This window comes from Vipera ursinii, assembly GCF_947247035.1.
Source record: "Vipera ursinii genome assembly, chromosome: Z".
NCBI lineage: Eukaryota > Metazoa > Chordata > Lepidosauria > Squamata > Viperidae > Vipera > Vipera ursinii.
The window spans coordinates 109897084-109920231 of record NC_139517.1 but is presented as its reverse complement, the minus strand read 5'-3'; positions in this window follow the sequence as shown (position 1 = coordinate 109920231).

Here is a 23148-nt window from a genome sequence, read left to right as displayed (position 1 = left end):
CCCACCCCACCCCGCTCGCTTCTTTTTCCCCAGGGAATCTGAAGCTACTTTGCGCACATCAAAAGCCTTGAGTATTTGCGGCTGAACTCTGAAAATCGCTGACCCGAAGGCAGCCCTCTCAAAGCACCAATCCAAACAGAAGCGGGGGGGCAGAGATTCATTCGCCCTGACCCACCTTTATTCAGGGAGGCGTGCATCACACGCCAATTTTTTTTATTTAGGGTTTTGATGAACAAACAACAAGGGGAGCAATAGTCGTCCCTGGCATTCCTTTGAGCCAGTGGTGTAGCGTGGGGGGGTGCAGGGGGGGCCGGGCGCAACATCTGGAGGGGCGCATTAGATGCATTTTACTTTAATTACATCAGTATTTTCATAACAAACAATACATGTGCTTAGGGGGTAAGGGTTTCTTTAACTAATCTAGTGGAAGAGACTCGAGTGTTAAAATCCACGGGTTAGGGGGTGCAAATTACTTGCCTTGCCCCGGGTGCTGACAACCCACGCTACGCCACTGGTTCATTTAAGTTTTCCACTAAACTTTAAAGGATAATATTTACAGTATACCTCAGGGTTGAAAGGAAGGGACTTTGTCGCTCTCAACCAAGTCAAAGAGCACCAAAGATACCCCTCCCCACCCGGATAGTCATTTCTCCCTTCCTATTGGTCAGACAATATTGTGGGATGTGGCAAAGGATTTTCATCTTATAATTCAATATAATTTCACGCCTTGAGCAAGTTCAAGCCAAATGGTTACCTGAAGGATGCTGTTGCTTTCTTGCATGTTCAAGTTGCTTGTCATTAACATGCAAAGATTGAAAATTAAAGACACATTCCAGCTACCATCCCTTATCATCCATTCCCTGCTTTCATTTTCCATTTGCTTGTTTTTTCTAAACAGTGTGTTATTAAAATCAAAGTTCACCCATCTATTTCAATTTCCACTCTCCAACCAACATAGCTATACATATACAGCCTTCCATCCTTCCGAGGTAGGTAAAATGAGGACCCAGATTGTTGGGGGCAATTAAGCTGACTTTGTAATAATGCCGCTTGGGGGTGTGTGTGAAAGCCCTAATAAGCAGGCATATACATAGAATGAAGGCTACTGCTAAGCTTGTAAGCCGCCCTGAGTCTTCGGAGAAGGGCGGGATATAAATGCAATTAAAATAAAATAAAAAAATAAATATACATTTAACAAATAAAAGTAAATAAATACCTTATCCATTAAAATCTTGGGCTCATTTACACTTTTCCTTTACCTAAGAAGTTGTTTAAAAATTAGCTACCTAGACAATGAAATAATTATTATTATTATTATTATTATTATTATTATTATTATTATTATTATTATTATTATTATTATTACATTATTATTAACAGCAACAATAAAAATGACGATGACTATGACGACAACGATGATGATGATGATGATGATGATGATGATGATGATGATGATGATGATGTTTGAAGGGACCTTGGAGGTCACCTAGTCCAACCGCCTGCTCAGGCAGGAAACCCTATACCATTTCAGACAAATGGTTGTCCAGTCTCTTCTTAAAAACTTCCAGTGTTGGAGCATTCACCACCTCTGGAGGCAGGTTGTTCCACTGGTTAATTGTCCTAACTGTCAGGAAGTTTCTCCTTAGTTCTAGGTTGCTTCTCTCTTTAGTTAGTTTCCATCTGTTGTTTCTTATCTTGCCTTCAGGTGCTTTGGAGAATAGCTTGACTCCCTCTTCTTTGTTTTATTCTTTATTTTTAATATCTACTGCAGAAAATAATTATTTTCATGTGGATAAGCAATGCAGGCTTAGCTACAAAGCCACAAACATGAGAAACAGTGAATTATGATTAGAAATTGTTATGGTTAGCAGCACAGTCATCCAAATGTTTAGACTGAATTTGACATTTTTATCCACCTATTGAATCCTTCCTAAGGTCCTGGATAGGTAGATATTGCTTCATAGGGTTAAAGGTATTGCCACAGAATGTAAGCTGTTTGAAATAAAGCTGCCTTTTGCAATTAACTGGTGGTGATTTTGTCAATGCCTATGGTGCTCAAGTGATGCTCAAGAACTTATTATTATTGGGATTACTTTTGCTTTCTTTTGCCACAGCTGTTCTACTTCTATTTACAGATCTTGCATTATGTGATTTTATCTAGTTTTTTTATCTTCAGTTCTGCTGTCTGCAGAATCTATTACAATGTCCGCTATCAAGAATTTTTTTTAAACCTTACTAATCATTGTTAAATCTGGAGTGTTGTATGGCAGACGCTTGTCTGTTTGAATTCTAAAACCCCAGAGCACTTTATGTTCTTCATTTTCTGTTATTTTATCTATTGTGTAGTCCTACCAGTTTTTGCTTGCAAACAAATAGTTTGTTACTACTTTATCTTAAGGTTGCTTTTAGGTAGTCAGTGTGATCTTTTTGCAGGCAGCTAATTTGGTGGTCCACTCTTTCTTCAGATTCTTTTTATTTAGTCAAATGCCATCTTCATAAAAATACCCAAACTATTTTATAGAGCAGCGGTCCCCATCCTTTTGGGCATTAGGGACTGGTTCCATGGAGAGAGGTTTTTCCCCTGACTGGAGGAGATGTGGTTTTGTGTGCTGCTTGTATCCCATGGATGGGACTTCGCTTGTTTGTGCAGCCCAGTTTCTGGCAGGCTGCAGACCATTGCCAGTCCACAGACTGGGGGTTGGTGACCCCTGTTTTAGAGAATGCTGTTCTTTACCACATGTAACCTGGGATTGTGTGAAGGGAAAGACATTGCTATCAGTGGATGGAATCAGACAATGCCTTAGTATGTTTCACTGGAAAAATTTGTAGACTTCTGTTTATTATTTTTATTTTGTTGCCATTGCAGTTGTCAAGGTAATCATTTAAAAGCTAACCAGCTGATGTAATGTGAGATGCATGATGTAATGATGGGAATGACTCAGCAGGGTCTATGTCCCTTTAAGATCATTTGAATAAAATAAAAGGCTCCGCAGATGTGTTCTTTCCCTTCCATTCCCTGCTGTAACTGCTGTGTGTTGGAGCCTGTTGTAGTAACACATGTATGCATATTGTTCCTGATGTAGGATATTGTTGATAGTGTAAGATAAACCACCATTTAATATAGACCACTGTTTACTGTGTTTACTCCTGAGTTATCTCACGCAATAACACTGTGCGCATTCTAACAGCAGTGGTTCTGAAAGGCTTGGGATGAATCAGTAGAGTTCCTACTCAGAAAATGCTCTACAATATGCAGTATATAGTATTGCAATCTGGGGAAACTGTTCAGTTCATGTGATCATTGCATAACATACAAATCTTAAAACAGGAAATGCATTAAAAGGCAAGGAAAGCTGGATTATTTTATATACAGCAAATACCAGAGAAACAAACATTTTCTTTCTGTTTATACAATAATGCAGAGTCAAAGTCTCTGTTTTCATACTAAAAGTTAATGTGAAGTATAATTCATGAAATCCTTATTGTCTTCTATTCTATCTTCCAAATTAGAAAGGATTGCTAAAATGATTCTAAAAATACCATAAAGTAATGGATCAGTTATAAGTGTTACTCAATGATACAAGCCACCAAATGGGAAAGCTAATTTTACATCAAATAATGGTTCAGTTCATTACAAATTATTATTATTATTATTATTATTATTATTATTATTATTGTTGTTGTTGTTGTTGTTGTTGTTGTTGTTGTTGTTGTTTTTGTTTTTATTATTATTAAAAACACTACAGTCTATGCATACATAGAATATATTTTTGAACAAGCATGCAAAAAGTTAAACTGCAAAACAGTTATCAAATTCAAGACAAAGCTATAAACATTATTGAAATGCTAATATTAAAGTCTTGGTTATACTGAATAGAATAGAATAGAATAGAATAGAATAGAATAGAATAGAATAGAATAGAATAGAATAGAATAGAATAGAATAGAATAGAATAGAATAGAATAGAATAGAATAGAATAGAATAGAATAGAATAGAATAGAATAGAATAGAGCTGGATGGGACTTTGGAGGTCTTTTAGTCCAGCCCCCCGCTCAAGCAGGAGAACAAGTACCATCTCAGACAAGTGACTGTACAGTCTCTACTTAAAAACCTCCAGTGATGCACCCACAATTTCTGAATGCAACCTGTTCCATTGGTTGATTGTCCTCAGTGTTACGATTCTGGGCCAATTGCTCCAGGAAAAATACAATGAATTTGTTTGATTCCGTTTCACACTGCTGTCTGTAAAATTCAGATGCTGAATTATTGTTCTTTTTCAGAGACTATATGTTTTGTGTGAAGGATGTGGTTATCTAACAAATATTAAGACTCCTTTAATAATGTCTATAATTTAGAACCCCTTCATGGATTACTGCCTTGTCGTGGTGAAGGCGTTTGTGTAATTCAATGAAGCTATGAGCTATGATGTGCAGGGCCACCCAAGACAGAAAGGTCATAGCAGAGAGTTCTGATAAAACGTGATCCACTGGAGAAGGAAATTGCAACCCACTCCAGTATCTTTGCCATGAAAACCCTGTGGACAGTACCAAAAGGCAAAACGATATGATGATGGAAGATGAGCCCCTCAGGTCAAAAGGCATCCAATATGCTACCGGGGAAGAGCAGAGGGCTAGTACTAGTAGCGCCAGAAAGAATGAAGCGACTGGGCCAAAGCCGAAAGGACGCTCAGCTGTGGATGTGTCTGGTGGTGAAAGGAAAGTCCGATGCTGTAAAGATGTTTTCTCCATAGGAACCTGGAATGTAAGATCTGTGAATCAAGGAAAGCTGGACGTGGTCAAACAAGAGATGACAAGTCTGAACATTGACATCTTAGGTATCAGCGAACTAAAATGGACAGGAATGGGTGAATTTAATTCAATAAAAGAGTAGGAAAAGCAATACTGGGATACAATCCTCAAAATGACAGAATGATCTCAGTTCGAATCCAAGGCAAACCATTCAATATCACAGTAGTCCAAGTCTATGCCCCAACCACCAGTGCTGGAGAGGATGAAATTGACCGGTTCTATGAAGCCCTACAGCACCTTATAGAACTGACACCAAAAAATGATGTCCTTATCTTCATGGGGGATTGGAATGCTAAAGTAGGAAGCCAAAAGATAACTGGAATAACAGGCAAGTTTGGCCTTGGAGTACAAAATGAAGCAGGGCACAGGCTGATAGAATTTTGTCAAGAGAATACAATGGTCATAGCAAACACTCTTTTCCAACAACCCAAGAGACGGCTCTACACATGGACATCACCAGACGGTCAACACAGAAATCAGATTGACTATTTGCTCTGCAGCCAAAGATGGAGAAGCTCTATACAGTCAGTAAAAACAAGACCAGGAGCTTACTGTGGATCAGATCATGAGCTTTTCGTTGCAAAGTTTAGACTTAAACTGAAGAAAGTAGGGAAAAGCACTAGGACACTCAGGTATGAATTAAATCATATCCCTGTTGAATATACAGCAGAGGTGACAAATAGATTTAAGGAATTGGATCTGATAGACAGAGTACCTGACGAACTATGGACAGAGGTTCACAACATTGTACAACAGGTAGCAACCAAAACCATCCCAAAGAAAAAGAAATGCAAGAAAGCAAAATGGCTGTCTGAGGAAGCGTTGCAAATAGCTGAGGAAAGGAGGGAAGTGAAAGGCAAGAGAGAAAAAGAAAGATATGCCCGATTGAATGCAGAATTCCAGAGAATAGATAGAAGAGATAAGAATGCCTTCTTAAATGAACAGTGCAAAGAAATAGAAGAAAACAATAGAATAGGGAGAACCAGAGATATTTTCAAGAAAATTGGAGAGATGAAGGGAACATTTAATGCAAAAATGGGCATGATAAAGGACCATAATGGCAGGGACCTAACAGAGGCAGAAGAGATTAAGAAGAGGTTGCAAAATTACACAGAAGAACTATACAAGAATGAGCTTAACGTCCATGATAATCACAATGAGGTGGTCACTGACCTTGAGCCAGACATCCTAGAATGTGAAGTGAAGTGGGCCTTAGAAAAGTTGAGCAACAACAAAGCTAGTGGAGGTGACAGTATTCCAGCTGAGCTATTCAAAATCTTAAAAGACGATGCAGTAAAAGTGCTACACTCAATTTGCCAGCAAATTTGGAAAACTCAACAGTGGCCACAGGATTGGAAAAGATCAGTTTACATTCCAATTCCAAAGAAAGGCAGTGCCAAAGAATGTTCAAACTATCGCACCATTGCACTCATTTCTCATGCTAGTAAAGTTATGCTTAAAATCCTACAAGCTAGACTCCAGCAGTATGTGGATCGAGAACTACCAGATGTACAGGCAGGATTTCGAAGTGGCAGAGGAACTAGAGATCAAATTGCTAACATACGCTGGATCATGGAGAAAGCTAGAGAGTTCCAGAAAAATATCTACTTCTGCTTCATTGACTATGCTAAAGCCTTTGATTGTGTGCATCATAACAAACTGTGGCAAGTTCTTAAAGAGATGGGAGTACCAGACCATCTTAAGAGCCTTGGTGGAGCAGTGGGCTAATGCCTCCTTAAGTAACACCAGCTGCCTGCAATTAGTGCAGGTTCGAGTCCCACCAGGCTCAAGGTTGACTCAGCCTCCCATCCTTCCGAGGTAGGTAAAATGAGGACCCAGATTGTTGGGGGCAATTAAGCTGACTTTGTAATAATGCCGCTTGGGGGGGGGGGCAAAAGCCCTAATAAGCAGGCATATACATAGAATGAAGGCTACTGCTAAGCTTGTAAGCCGCCCTGAGTCTTCGGAGAAGGGCGGGATATAAATGGGATTAAAATAAAAAAATAAAAATAAAAATCTTATTTGTCTCTTGAGAAACCTATATGTGGGCCAAGAAGTAATAGTGAGAACTGGACACAGAACCACTGATTGGTTCAAAATTGGGAAAGGAGTCCGGCAAGGCTGTATACTGTTGCCCTGCCTATTTAACTTATGTGCAGAGCACATCATGAGAAAGGCAGGGCTAGATGAATCAAAAGTTGGAATTAAGATTGCTGGGAGAAATATCAACAACCTAAGATATGCAGATGATACCACTCTAATGGCAGAAAGTGAGGAAGAACTAAAGAGCCTCTTCTTGTGGGTGAAGAAGGAGAGTGCAAAAGTTGGCTTGAAAATTAACATTAAGAAAACCAAGATCATGGCATCTGGCCCTCTCAATTCCTGGCAAATAGATGGGGGAAAAATGGAGGTAGTGACAGATTTTATTTTCCTTGGCTCCAAGATCACTGCAGATGGGGACTGTAGCCAAGAAATTAAAAGACGCTTGCTCCTCGGGAGGAAAGCTATGGCAAATCTAGACAGCACACTAAAAAGCAGAGACATCACCCTGTCAACAAAAGTGCGTATAGTCAAGGCTATGGTCTTCCCAGTTGCAATGTATGGCAGTGAAAGTTGGACCATAAAAAGGCTGAGCACCAAAGAATTGAGGCCTTTGAACTATGGTGCTGGAGAAGACTCCTGCAAGTCCCTTGGACTGCAAGGCAATCAAACCGGTCAGTCCTAGAGGAGATCAACCCTGACTGCTCTTTAGAAGGCCAGATCCTGAAGTGGAAACTCAAATACTTTGGCCACCTAATGAGAGGGAAGGACTCACTGGAGAAGAGCCTAATGCTGGGAAAGGTTGAGGGCAATAGAAGAAGGGGACGACAGAGAATGAGGTGGCTGGATGGAGTCACTGAAGCAGTAGGTGTGAGCTTAAATGGACTCCAGAAGATGGTAGAGGACAGGAAGGCCTGGAGGAACGTTGTCCATAGGGTCACAATGGGTCAGACATGACTTTGCAGCTAACAAAAACAACAACAAATAATTTAGAAAGAATATTTTAGCTCCAAAATTGCTTGAGACTACCAAGATTAGACAGGATCATCCCAAACCTAGGATTATTAGCTGAAAGTACAAAACATCTCTGTGTTCTTGAAATGAATTAGATCTTGAAGTGATCAATGGTTGGATAAGAGATCCAATCTATGTCTAGAATCTCATAATGAAAAAATAAACTAAATGTAAGAAAATGTAAGAAAGAGTACAATATGTGTAACAAGATAGAACAAAAGAAGATCGTTTTCCCACGTTTTTAACACATTAATTAAACAAGTTGGATATCTGTTTTTCATGCTTTTTTCATGTCTGCCTCTCAGTATATTTGTGCTATAGTTCAACTGATTCTCATTTTATTATTCTTATTTGTTTTAACCATTCATGAGATACTTTGAGAGGACAGACTACCGGGAAGGAGGAGCTGAGTTCTATCTAATAAAAATATGAAGGGCACATATAAAACATTGAACCTGTTCGATTTTCCTTGTATCTGCTCTTCTTTTGGTGGTGATTTTGTAATATGAATTGAGAGGCTTTGTTGAAATAGCTGTGGTAGTTCTCAACCACATCAACACTAAAGTTTCCCCAAGCTTAGATCATCTTTGTCAAGCTGGCATCTTCCAGCCAAGATGATGATATCTAGAAGATGCTGGGTTAGGGAAGGTGGGCCTAAGGCTTCTTCCTGGCTCATTGCTATTCACTCAGGCAAGACTTAACTTCAAAGCTGCGCTTAGAAAATGAAACCACAGGAAGCAATCTTGGAATAAAAATAGGTTTGTTCTATGAAACAATGCCTGTTTCCAATGGGTTTCATAAAATTATGCCAAATAAGATGCATTTGTTTCGTTAGACCAAAAGGTTGAGGAAACCATAGGAAGGGAGGGAAATGCTGGGAGATTATATGTTGTTCAAAGGCTCAAGATGAACATTCAAAGGGGGGGAAAATGAATATAGCTCAGGAATGTCTAAATTACTCTTGGCTAAAATGTTTGGCTTACCACTAAAATAGTATAATTACAAAGCTAGCATGAAGCAGGCTGTGGATCTAGTTACTAGTTCCTTACTAACAATAAAAGCAAACCTCCTTTTCTTTTCTTTTTCATTTCTCCCCCCTCCATTTTTTTTATTTTTGGTCAGTAGCAAGACTCTTGTGTCTTCTACATGATGTGACTTATAGCAAACTGTTTTTAATCAGGCAAATCTCAGACTGGTATGCAGCTGTGGTCTCTACTCAAATGTCAAGCGGAACTAAGAAAGGGAGGGGAGGAAAAGTAGGGGCATGCATTCTGTTTCAAAAAGTGCCTTCAAATGCCCCTTTATATCAAAGCAATTGAGGTGAGGATCGTTTAATTAGGCAATAATATCACCTTGAATATACACCCATGGATGGAATGCTTTTTTAATTTTTAGTTTTCGTCAAGTGTACACCCTTTGCTTTCTTTTCTTCTTTCATGACCGAACAATCCAAACATAAGAAACAAGGATGCCTGCATGGTGGGATTTTCATGGCCCCCCCTCCTGACTATTTTGACCACACCCTGCAAGAATAGCAGCCTCAAGAATAAGGTTTGATGTTTTCCTTGTTCTACCTAATTAATTATATTTGTGTGAGCTGTGGCAGTGTGGATGGACAAAATATTTTTTTAGAAAGGATGGATCAGGAGTGTCTTTTTTCAGATATTTTTTAAACAAACATTATTTTTAAACCAGTACAGAAATCATGGGAAAATAACCAGAAATGGATGTACACACGAAAATTAGCACATCGGTGTTGGTGATGGTACCTCTTAAAAGGCTCCAAACAAGAGTTTTTGGTTTGACAGGTGGATGGAACTAGATTATTTTACAGAAAGCCATGTGAAAGTATCATGTCCACAAATCCAAGATGGAAAAGAATTGGCTTACATCCATTTCGCAAATCTCTCCCTACCCAACATGTATGTAGTGTGAGTTTTTTCCCCTAATTCCATTCTGTGTGGTTTCTACATTTTGGTATCAATGAAATGGCATAAATTGGGGCCACAAAAGACCCATCCAATTCCTGTTGTATCCTTTCTCTTAGTTCAAGAAAAGTAAAGGATTATAATCCACAAAAACTACATTTTTCCCCAAATATGTTGGCTCTCTTAACATTTACAAACTGTAATATTTGCTATCTTTTAATTTTTATTCATAAACTGAAAGGGAAATGAAAATTTTGTCTTCTTTATTTTTTTTCCTTGCAATATGCTCAATGTTGAGGTTTCTGATCACTAAATTACACCAATTATGGAATTCTCAGAACCTTGTTATTTTGATTTTCTAGCTTATACCATGCTCTCACATTTCAAGAGCAAATCATTATAATTCTATATAATGCAAATATTATTTTAATTACATTTCTAATACATTTATATAATTGTCATGTTTTAACTTACTTTGTTTTGGCTAAATGGGTCCCCTATTTCATTATATTTATTCATACAAACTCTGTGTCTGTAGGCTATCCAGTCAGAGGTGGGCGAAAGGAGCCCACACATTTACCTCATCAATGCTGCTAGAACTTTCTTTTACCATAGTAAGGGCACAGAGCATCCATTTATAGCTAATCCTTGACTTAAAACAGTTCACTTAGTGCCTTGTTACTGTGGCACTGAAAATAATTATAATAAAGTTGGAAGGGAGCTTGGAGGTCATCTAGTCCAACCCACCGATCAGGCAGGAAACCCTATACCATTTCAGACAAATGGCTGTCCAGTCACTTCTTAAAAACTTCCAGTGTTGGAGCATTCACCGCTTCTGGAGGCAGGTTGTTCCACTGGTTAGTTGTTCTAACTGTCAAGAAGTTTCTCCTTAGTTCTAGGTTGCTTCTCTCCTTGACTAGTTTCCATCCGTTGCTTCTTGTCCTGCTTTCAGGTGCTTTGGAGAATAGCTTGACTCCCTCTTCTTTGTGGCAGCCCCTGAGATATTGGAACACTGCTATCATGTCACCCCTCACCCTTCTCTTCATTAAACTACACATACCCAATTCCAGCAACCGTTCCCTATATGTTTTAGCCTCCAGTCCCCCAATCATCTTTGTTGCTCTTCTCTGTACTCTTTCTAGAGTCTCAACATCTTTTTTTACATCGTGGTGACCAAAACTGGATGCAGTATTCCAGGTGTGGCCTTACCAAAGCATTGTAGAGTGGTATTAGTACTTCACGTGATCTTGATTCTATCCCTCTGTTAATGCAGCCTAGCACTGTGTTGGCTTTTTTGGCAGCTGCAGCACACTGCTGGCTCATATTTACGTGATTGTCCACTAGGACTCCGAGATCCCTCTCACAGTTGCTACTATTGAGCAAGGTACCACCTATACTATACCTGTGCATTTGGTTTTTCTTAATGTAGAACCTTAATTTTTCATAAGTGACTCATGAGCATTTTTCCCATTTACTGCCATTGCAGCATCCCTGTGGACACATGACTGAAATCTGGATGCTTGGCCACTGGCTCAGATTTATGACAGTTACAGTGTCCCCAGGTTATGTCATCATCTTTTGTGATCTTCTGACAAGCCAAGTCGGAGGGGAAGACAGATTCACTTTACAACCAAGTTACTAACTTAACAGCTGCAGTGATTCACTTAACAACTATAACAAGAAAGACTGTAAAATAGAGCAAAAGTCACTTAGCAGCTGCTTCACTTAGCAATAGAAATTTTGGACTCAAATACATGCATATTATGCAGTTATCAAATTCCATGTGCTAGGTATGTAGTTCACGATGATATTATCCTTTGAAAATGTTAGCTTTTGTCACCTAATTATATTTATATAATCCACTACTTTCTCTCAAAACCTAATAATTATGATACAATGTAAAAATGTGTTTCAAAGAAACACTATCCTTATTACATCTACAATATTAGATAGATATATATAGAATTGAAGCTATTCACTACTAAAATTTTATACTATGCTATTTTTCTCTTTTCCTTTGTCATGTTTTCACTTATTTAAAAGTACTTTTCAAATGCTTTTTCTTTTTTTTAACCAATGTATGCATTTCTATCTTTTTTTGGTGCTTTGTTCTTTTTCCTTTTTTTTTGTAATTACTTTAAAAGCAGTGTAAATATAAAAACTTACGTTGTGTTCTCTGTTATATAAATTAACCATTTTCTGTATAATAGGCATCTGTTCACAAAGAACACTTTAGATTTCTTCTATTTTTAACCACATTCCATTTTATAATGGCTCATAACCACAAATAGAATTTGGGGGGAAAGACCTCCATACACTGTGTTTAATGAGTACATTTAAACATGTTATAATATTAATTTTATCAGTTGTTAATCTAACCTTTTATGAATAAGCTAAACATTTTTATGATGTTTAAATAATTATTATGCTTAATTTTCAGTAGGGGCAAAGTGTGAGTTTCTTAAAATCTAAATTACTACACTGCATCTTTTCTTTTTAACATAAAAAAAATCACATTGTTGGAACATCCCCAGATATATTAAACAAGTTTGTCATTAATTCTTTTGCGATTTATTTGGTAGAGCTGCACACCTTTCAAATCTTGAAAAGCTTCTTTCTTGAACAAATTGGGGTAGGCCACCTCAGCTCTTTTATGACTCATGGACTTCAACTCCCAGAATTCAGCATAGCTGACTCAGGAATTCTGGGAGTTGAAGTCCATGAATCATAAAAGAGCCAAGGTTGCCTACCCCCAGGCTATATGAAATCAAATATCTCTCTCTCTCTCTCTCTCTCTCTCTCTCTCTCTCTCTCTCTCTCTCTCTCTCTCTCTCTCTCTCTCTCTCTCTCTCTCTCTCTCTCTCTCTCTCTCTCTCTAATGGAGTGCAAGAGAGATGATTGTTAGGCAAAAGAAATTATAGTGGATCTATTGATCTAAACAGGAAAGTGTATTACCCATTCTGAAACAAACTAATTATTCACTGCAGAAATATAAAGGATTCCTTCTGCATGGAAAATAAGGACAAACAGAGCATAACACAAATAGTACCATAGAAAAACACAACAATTTTCACACAGTCCAAAATTTACTTAATTATCTCTTCTTCAGCTGGTATTTCTTCATTTTTCCAGTGCTGTGCAAATGTAATTCTCACTGCTATTGATACATGTAACATTAAATATACACATTTTTTTATCATAATTTTCTGAGGTTGTACCTAAAAGAAATAATTCTGGCTTAAAATCTACATGTCTTCTTAACATTTTCTCTAACTCTAATGGACAGGCTAACATTGAAAATGAAAGGGAAAGAAGATACAGAATACTTTCAAACCTGGGATGTATTTTATCAATGGCTAGAAAAAAGGGGTAGACAGTAGGACTTTAAGATGCATTATCAAGTTAAATATGTGGACCCAGACAACACGCTGTTTATTAAGCACTAAAGATTTGTAATTATAAAAAAATAATTAAAAAATTAAAAAAGAAAAACACGAGTAGTCAAAGAAGTTAAAGTGAGAACCTTCCTGTCCCTCAATCTCATTCCACAACATCATCCAAGTTATCCCAAAGATGCTTTTTTAAGAGGCAACTGGACTTTCTTTATTTTTCCTTGAAGACATTTCACTTCTCATCCAAGAAGCTTCTTCAGTGCTTGGAATCCTTGGATGAGAAGCAAAATGTCTTCAAAGAAAAACAAGGAAAGCCCAGTTGCCTCTTGAAAAAGCACCTTTGGGTCAACCAGATCTGGATGACTGAGAATCCCCATAGACATCCATGTTGTTGGATGGTGGGTTAATATGAACTGGACTTTACATCATTCATTGGAAACATAGAAAACTGATGCCAGGAAAAGTTATAGTGGTCCATCAACCTGCCCTTTGAATTTTTTTGTTTTTTGTTTTCTTTTTAATTTATGTTATTCAAATATATGTATTTAAATTAGTGTGTAATTTGTGCATTTGTTATTTTAATTATTATTATTATTATTAAATTTTTGTCAGATGATGGATATGTGTTTATCCCGAGCATGTTTAAACTCAGTTACTGCTCCCCTGGGAATTGGTGTCAAGCTTGCATTATTCCTTCTGTGAAGTAATGCTTTCTAGCATTATTTGTGAACTTCCCTACTCTCAGTCTGAGGTTATGTTCTTGATTTTTGCTGTATTGAAAATACTGCCTTCCAGGTAGTGGAAATTCCACACAGTGGAAGCATTACGAGAATGAAATTAGTCTCCAAAGGAACAAGAAATAAGATCTGGTCATTATCAATGATTACATATCAACTATAATCTTTTCTTTATCCTAGTAAGCCTGCAAAGGGCGGGATATAAATGGAATTTTTAAAAAAAATGTATTTGGAGTAATAGTAATGAACATCAAAAGTACAATCTTCATTCAGTGAAAATTAGCTTAATTTTTTTCCAGTTATTACTTGATGCTACTGACAAGCTCTGTATTAAACAATGAAGAAAGAGGTGTGTTTAGATCAGAAAACAGTTCCTATCCAATCATAGAGCTCCTTTGATGACCTATCCAATGATCTTTGCTCAATATAACCTACTTTACTAATTAGCATATGCAATATTGTAAGATCAGTTAAAAGTACTTATTTAAAAATAAAATCAGAATAATATGTAATTTCACCATGCAACATTAAAGTATGCAATCAGTTTTGCCCAGCAATTAAAGTGTCGTAACTTCCCATGTGCTCTGCTACCAAACATAAACTTTCCATAACTGCTGATGGGATGATACCATGCTGAAATTTACCCATTGATTATGAAGAACAAAAACTATTTATGGTAAAGATATAATTAATGATGGAATATAGCTGAGATACAACAGTTTCTCCTTGGCACTGACATTTGTTTCACTTTTAGTGAGTTTATCACACCATAAAAGTTCCAGGTGGGTTTTTTTTCATTCTCCTGCACTAATGCTGGTCCTTACTCTGCTAAAAAAAATATAATTATCAATAGTAATAGTCCCTAGACTTATATACCACTTCAGAGTGCTTTACAGCCGTCTCTAAGTAGTTTACAGAGTTAGCATATTGCCCCCTGCAATCTGGGTCCTTATTTTACCAACCTCAGAAGGATGGAAGGCTGAATCAACCTTGAGCCAGTCAAGGTCAAACTCCTGGCTATGGGCAGAGTCAGCCTGCAATACTGCACTGTAATCACTATGCCACCATGGCTCATGGCTTAATTGCTTAAACTTCTGAATAAGTATTTATTTGTACTCTTTCTCCAATTTTAGCATTAAGATTGTTCTGAAATGGAATAATCTTTTGAGACAGATGCCTTAAAAAATGTGCCCCAAGTCCCAAAATGTACCAAGGCTTAGAATGAATATGGTAACTCTGATCTATTCAGAATTCAAGTCATTCACATGTATATTTATTTTCTCATCCTTGTTTCTTTTCCCAATAGTATAAGGTAGTTTAGGCTGAAAGAGAAAGAACAACAACAAATTACCCAATGAACTTCAATGGATAATCAAACTTTCCCCAACCCTAATCCTCCATTCTAACCACTCTATTTCTCAAATGCTTTCCAACCTGTGTTTTTGCCTACCAATGTTTGAGTCTCTTGCTTATTATCGACAAGAATGAAATGGCTGGGGTAGACAGAGAAAGCTAAACTCAAGAGAACCTCCAAAATATTAGTAAAGCAGTGACAGGATATTTTTATCTCATGTTTTTGTAACATGGAAGATGACAGAGCTTATGCACAGCCAGAACAAAATATGAATCTGTAGGAGTTTCTTTGTTTTTTCACTCACTTGGAAGTCAATCAACACTCTATCCATTATAAGATGGTGGAAACCTGGACTATGCCAGTGTCAGATTGCAAGTGGGAGAAAGATTCGTGTACCGTACATTTAGGGAAGAAAAATAAACATCACTCTCTCCATGTAGAAATTAACAAGACGTTTATGGTAAAAAAAAGGGAAAGATCTTCCCACATTCCTCACATAAAACTATCTCTATAAACATTTTTCTATCATGTCCTCACAACTTTGCCTATGTCTTATCCTGGGCTCATAGATAGCTAGTTTCAATTAGAAAAAGCAAGGATCTCTTGTTCTATAAAAAAAAACCTATCCATGGTATATCATGAAGCAACAATCTTCAGAATGGGAGTTTCTCCAGATGGGATTTGTTCATTTCAAGAAAAGAAGAGCGGTTGGAGTAAGGCTGGATATCATTCTTCCATGTAGGTTGGTCTTTAGGTCCCATCAGCAATGAGTATTGTTTGGAAAGGGAAAATTGTACTAGATTATTTTTATTCATATAAACAAACTCTGCTGCTCTGGGCAACACATTTTAAAAGGGTAAACCCAAACTTATGCATATGACTTTGACCCTAGATTACTATTCAAGGACCAGATTAAAATCTCATACTATAGCACCACTTGCAAATCCTAATTTTAAGACAAATGAAGTTATTTGTTCCCACAGTTAGTTTCTAAACAAGCAAACCCTATTTGCTCCTGTTTTGTAAATACAAACCTGACCAGCAAAGAAATTAATTAACATTTCCAAAATTGCAGAGATAGAATTGTTTTTTAAAATTTTTGGGAACAGATAGGCTTATTGGCCTGTTGTGGGCAGGTGAGGTAATATAGACTTTTCCTTCACAACAAAGGGCTTGCTCCAAGCACATCCAGCCCATCCTCATGGACATTAAAGGTAAAGGTAAAGGTTCCCCCGCACATGCGTGCTAGTCATTTCCAACTCTAGGGACCGGTGCTCATCTCTGTTTCAAAGCCGAAGAGCCAGCGTTTGTCCGAGGACATCTCCGTGGTCATGTGGCCGGCATGACTAGACGCCAGAGGCACACGGAACACTGTTACCTTCCCACCATAGTGGTCCCTATTTTTCTACTTGCATTTTTTATGTGCTTTTGAACTGCTAGGTTGGCAGAAGCTGGGATGAGTAACAGGCACTCACTCTGCTATGCAGCACTCAGGATTCGACCCACCAAACTGCTGATCTTCTGATCGACAAGCTTAGCGTCCTAACCCACTGAGCCACCGCGTCCCTTCATGGACATTAGGCAGCCTCATAAAAACCTAATTCCTTAATTTGGTGCTTCTCCAATCTTGTGATATCACGCGGGGTTTGATCCTGATTAGGCATTACGGCAGGAACAAGTTTAAACGCTATCAGAGGGCCCTTGTACGTTCCAAGGCTAGTGTCAAAAATATCCATGAACTCACATACTGACGCTAAGTTTGCCATTTGTGTCCGGTTGATTCCGATGACCTGGATGCCCAAAGCATCAAACCAATCAAGCCCTATCAGGCTTGTTTGCTGACCCTCCACTGCAATAATGACCAGAGGCCCTAAAAACCCATTGGATTTGATGGCCAGTGTGGCCTTGCCCTTGACGGCTGCTCGAGAGTTCTGGAAGTCAGTCAGGATGATGTTGGATGGCCTAAGCTTGGTCCCCCTCTTGCTGTGGTTGCAGACGAAACAGAAGGTTTCAAGTGAAATGATGGACATGGCTGATCCAGTGTCCAGTTCCATCTTGCAAGGGATGCCTTGCAGCTCGACCTGAAGTCAGAATTTAGGCTTAAGAGGGCGGCGAGCTCCCGTACGGCTGGTGCAAAGCCCTATGCTAAACTGTCCAGGGGCCCTGGTACCTCTCCTGATCGGAATGTCCGATTGGTAGTCCTTCTGGTGATCTCTACAGACTGAAGCAATGTGGCCAGTCTTCCTGCAGGCCCAACACATGGCTGTCCGGAACATGCAGTCCATGTGTTGGTGACAGCTGCCACAACCAGGACACCTAGAGAAGGGAATTGCCTTGTAAATAGCCCTCTGTTATTGGTCATTGGGCCGTTGTTGGTTGTTGTGCCATTGAAGCTTGTCCACTTCATGGTTGCTGTCGGTGTCTTCTGTGAGTTTGGCATCCTCGTGGTGGATGGCTTCCTCGTGCTGAGTGCTTTTGGTGGGCCACATGGCTTTCACGGCCTCGCCGGCAGCTTTGTCCACCATGATCTCTTTCAAGGCTTCCTGGAGCAAGAGAGTCTCTTTGGCAAAGAGTTTCTGCTGCAGCTCTATGCTCCGAAGCCCACAGACGAGTCAGTCTCAAAGACTTTCTTCTAAATCGGTGAACTGGCACAGACGTGAAGCTTGTCTCAATGCCACGATGAATTCCGTGGCTGTTTCACTTGGCTGCTGAACTCTCTCTTTGAATGCATGCCTCCAAGCTATTATCAAAAGCTTGGGCTGGAAATGGTCGCCAAGCCGTTTCTTCAGGTCCGTGAACATTACGAACTCCAACTGTGCCGGTGCGACCAAATTCTCCGTGATGTCGAATGTTGCAGGCCTGTAGACACACAGGAGCATTGCAGCCTTCAAGCCATCTTTGGTGACTTGGTTGGCACAGAGGTAGTTTTCGACCCTTGAGATGTACGACAACCATGTCTCCAAGTGAGTGACATCAAATTCTTCTAGCTTTCTGACCTTCACCATCTTGGGAAGTCTTCACAGCTGGGGCTCATCTTCTTCCTTGTCCTGCTCCTTCGTAGGCCCAGGGACTGGTCCGCAGGGCTGGTGGTCACTAGCGTGGCTGTGCTAGGCCAACTGAGAGGGAGGATGCGTTTCCTGTCAGGTGCTTAGCTGGCCTCACCCCCTGGTGACTTTCAGCTCTTTGGGAGGAGCAGGATCCCACCTTTGTTGCTAGTGTTGTGTACTGGGTTCTTTGCAGCAAGCAGGAGACGAGGCGAGAGAGTTCAGGCAGGAACATGCTTTATTGAATGCAGGAACTGAACTGTTAACCAAGGCTTTTATGCAGCTATTTATACTCTGGCCACTAGGCGGCAGCCAATGGGTTTAAAAGAACCTATTGCTGCCCTAGAGCCAACCAATGGTGGTCCTGGAGACAGCTTGTTACCCAACTCCCTGCTTAAGCAATCTCACAGCATTCAAAACCCACGTGGTACAGTTCAAGTAAAACTAGGCCAAATATATTACAATGAACAAATTCCCTTGAGCCTAAAAGATGTTGGGGTGTGGGTCTATACATACGTTGTATATAGTATGGTTAGGTGTGTGTCATGTATGTGTTTCACTTTAAGAGCAGGCAACTAAATTTCATTTTTTTATCTCCAGATAGTCTCAAGACAAATTATCCATCCATAGTGGTAAAACAGATGTTTCATTCTATACCCAGGGTCTGGCTATGTGATAGTGGAACATCTGTGAGCAATCTAAATGGCCATTTCATCCTGGCTTATTAACGATCGTTCATATGATTTTATAGGAGACCCAAATTAGCCTGTAGCAGCCAAAAAATAAGGACTCTTATAGCACCTTCTCAAATTTACAAATGCTATTAAGCTTTAACTTCACCTGAAAGGGTAGTACTAATAACAATAGATGCCTTGGATACAACTGGAACACCATTTGAATCGCCATCAGACAATTGTAAAAGGCAGGTTTACTTGGAATAGCTTGTATCCTGGGACAATACAATACTTTTAATATTAAATAATATTTAATATTATTAAACAACAATATCTCCCTAGCCCATATGCTTAGGAAGGACTGGATAGGTGTATAAAAATGCCAAATTCAATCTGAACATCTGTCTGATTGTACGATCAACAATAAATAGTATGATTATGCCTTATGTTTAAAATAACTGTCTCCTACTACATTAAGAATTCCTATTTGGCATTCATTAATGTTCATTTTACTTAATTAAATATGATTAATATGGCTACCCCTCCTTCATGTATTACTAATAATTTTCTTCTTGCGTCACATTCTAAATTACAATTTGGCAGTAATTTTTGGAAATGTTCTTTTTGTAGAGGAAGGTGAGCACAATCCATCATGTATTTGTGTGCCTCTGCCTTAAGGTTGCTCCTGTAATTGCTCCCCCCCCACCGCCGCCAAAAACAAATCTTGGAATCAATGTTAAGAATAGCTGTGGGGCATCTAATTCCAAGTACATGACTTGTGTATTAAGCTAAATGATCCACTGACAGTCAGCACTTAAAAGGGACCTACTCTATGCATTACTTGTCATGCTGAAAAAGATAAAGGATACCAGGATTCTCCGATAAGAGGGTCAGGTTTAGCAGATAACATATGAGTGGGAGGAAGGAAAGAACCCAGGAAAACATCTGCTTCAAGCACAGGGGGTGGGACCTTTGGAAAGAGAAAGCTTCCTTTGATTTAAGACTTGTAGATGGACTATGATGGCGCAATGGTTAGAATGCAGTATTGCAGGCTAATTCTGCTGACTGCCAACTGCCAGCAGTTCAACAGTTCAAGTCTCATCAGCTCAAAGTTGACTCATCCTTCCATTCTTCCAAGGTCAGTAAAATGAGGACCCAGATCGTTGGGAGCAATATACTGACTCTGTAAACCACTTAGAGAGGGCTATAAAGCACTCTGAAGTGGCATATAAGTCTAAGTGCTATTGCTATGATGTAGATTCGTAGACTCATAGGAAGGAAGAGACCTTGGAGATCTTCTAGTCCAACCCCCAACCCATGGCAGAAGACTTTATATCATCCCAAACAAATGGTTGTCTGATCTTTTCTTGAAAACCTCCAGCAATAGTTTACCCACAACTTCAGGAAGCAAATTATCCCATTAATTAATTCTCATTGTTGGGAAATTTATCTTAGTTCCAGGTTGTATCTCTCTGTAATGAGTTTCCATCCATTGCTTCTTATCCTACCCTCAGGAGCTTTGGAAAATAAATCCTTTCCTACCTCTCTGTGGCAGCCCCTTGTTTTACCAGAAGACAGCTCATTCTTCTATTCATTAGGCTAGACGTACATAGTTCCCTTAACAGTCTCTTGTACAATTTATCCTGCAGACCTCTAATCATCTTAGTTGCTTTTCTCTGCACTCTTTCTATGAACTCAGCATCTTTTTTGTGACCAGAACTGGGTGCAGTATTCCAAGTGTGGCCTCACTAGTGCAGTATAAAGCAGTAGTATGATTTCTTGTTATCATGATGCTATTCTCTCTGTTGATGCAGCGAAGGATGCATTAGCAGTTTTTGGTAGCTGCAGCACACTGCTAGCTTATAAAGTTATATTTCTTCCACAATTATTATTGTTGAGCCAGGCACTTTCTATTCTATATGCATGCCTTTGATTTTTCCTGCATACATGCAGGACCTTACATTTCTCACCACTGAACTGCATCTAGTTAGCTAGGGCCAGGGCTTTTTTTCTCATAGAATGCTCAGAACGGAGTTCTGGTACCTTTTTTGGATGGAACCTTGTAGGGTAGGCAAGCCGGGTTGTATGACATTTGTGAGTTCTGGCACCTTTTTTTTTTTACAAAAAAAGCACTAAGTAGGGCCCAATGTTCAGTCTGTCAAAATCCTTCTGAATCTTGAGTCTATCCTTCAGTTGTGAGCAATTATCCCCAACTTGATGTTGTCTGCAAATTTGAGCTCTCCTTTTGTCCATTCAACTACTAGATCATTGATGAAGATTGTAATGTATTGGGCTTTGTCTTGTTAAGGGAACACCACGTGGGTTAATTACTGGAAGGTTGCTTAAGCAGGGAAGCTGGCTAATGGCTCCCAGTTCCTCAGACAACCCGTCTCCAGCGCTGCTATTGGTTGTCTCTAGGGCGGCAATAGGTTGCTTTAAACCTATTGGCCACCGCCTAGAGGCCAGGGTATAAATTGCTGCATCCGCAGCCCTGTTTCTCAGTTCAGATCCTGCAAGCAATAAACAATGATCTTTGCTGAACTCACTCGCCTCGCCTCATTATTGAAGCAACGAACCCAGTAAATAACACTGGCGATGAGGATGGGATCCTACTCCTTCAACTGAGCTGAAGAAATCACTAGGGGAGAGGCAGTGCACGCCTGGCAGGAAAAGCAATTCCCCCGCCTATGGTCAGCTAGTACAGCCATGCTAGTGACCACGCTAGGACCAGTCCCTGTGCAACGGAAGAGCAGGATTCAAAAATGCCGAGCACCAGCTGTGAAGACCAGCAGAAATGGCTACGGTCAGAAAGCTGGAAGAATTCAACACAGCTCAGCCAGAAGGGTGTTCTTCATACCTGTCCAGGGTCGAGAACTACCTTCGAGCAAACCAGGTCACCGAGAATGGACTGAAGGCCGCCACACTACTTTGTGTGTGCAGCCCAGCAACGTTCGACATAGCGGAGAACCTGTTCATGCCAATGCCATTGGAGTCCATATCATTCATGGAGTTGAACAAGAAGCTCGAAGACAACTTCCAGCCCAAGCTGTTGGTAATCGCTTGGCGCTATGCATTCGAGCAAAGAGTCCAGCAACCAGGTGAAACCGCGGCCTAGTACATCGCGGCCTTAAGGCAGGCCGTACGCCTGTGCCAGTTCTCCGACGTTGAGGAGACGCTACGAGACTGGATTGTTTGTGGTCTCCGCAACCAGAGCTACAGCAGAAGCTGTTCGCCAAAGAGACTCTGTCATTCCCACACACACTGAAGGAAGTCGTGATGGATGAAGCCACTGGTGGAGCCGTATGAGCCATGCAGCCCACCAAAACTTCACAACATGAAGAAGCCATCCACCACGAGGATGCCAAACACACAGAAGACCCCAAAGATGACACAGAAGTTGACAAGCTACACAGACACCTCGACCAACAGCATCGCAGCAACAAGCAACATGAGGCCACTTACAAGGCAGATCCCTTCCTTAGATGTTCAGGTTGTGGTGGCCACCACCAAGGCTTGGACTGTAGGTTCCAGACAGCCATGTGCCGGGCCTGTGGGAAGATGGGCCACATCGTGTCCGTCTTCAGAGGTCGCCAGAGGGACCGGCCATCGAATCGCCAGTTGGAAGATCCGACCAGGATAGGTACCAGGGCCCCGGGACTGTATAGCGTGGGGTTTTGCTCAAACCGCAGAAGCATTTGCTGTACCGGGGTTCGTCACCCAATTAAGCCAAAGTATAGACTTCAGGTTGAGCTGCAAGTGGTCCCCTGCAAGATGGAGCTGGACACGGGCTCTGCTGTTTCTATTATTTCCCTTGAAACATTTAATTTCGTTTGTAGTCACAGTAAGAGATGGGCCAGGCTGAGGCCTTCTGATATTGTACTAACTGATTTTCAAAATGCCAGAGTTGCAATCAAGGGTGAGGCCACACTAGCCGTTAAATTTGAGGGGTTTTCTGGGCACCTGGATGTTGTTGTAGTAGGGGGTCAGCGAACAAGCCTGATCGGGCTCGATTGGTTTGATGCACTAGGCATCCAAGTAACCAGAATCAACCGGACACAAGTCGCGATTCTAGTGACAGTATGCGAGGAATTTGCAGATGTGTTTGATTCAGCTCTGGGGACATACATGGGCCTGCCAATAGCATTTAAACTAGAT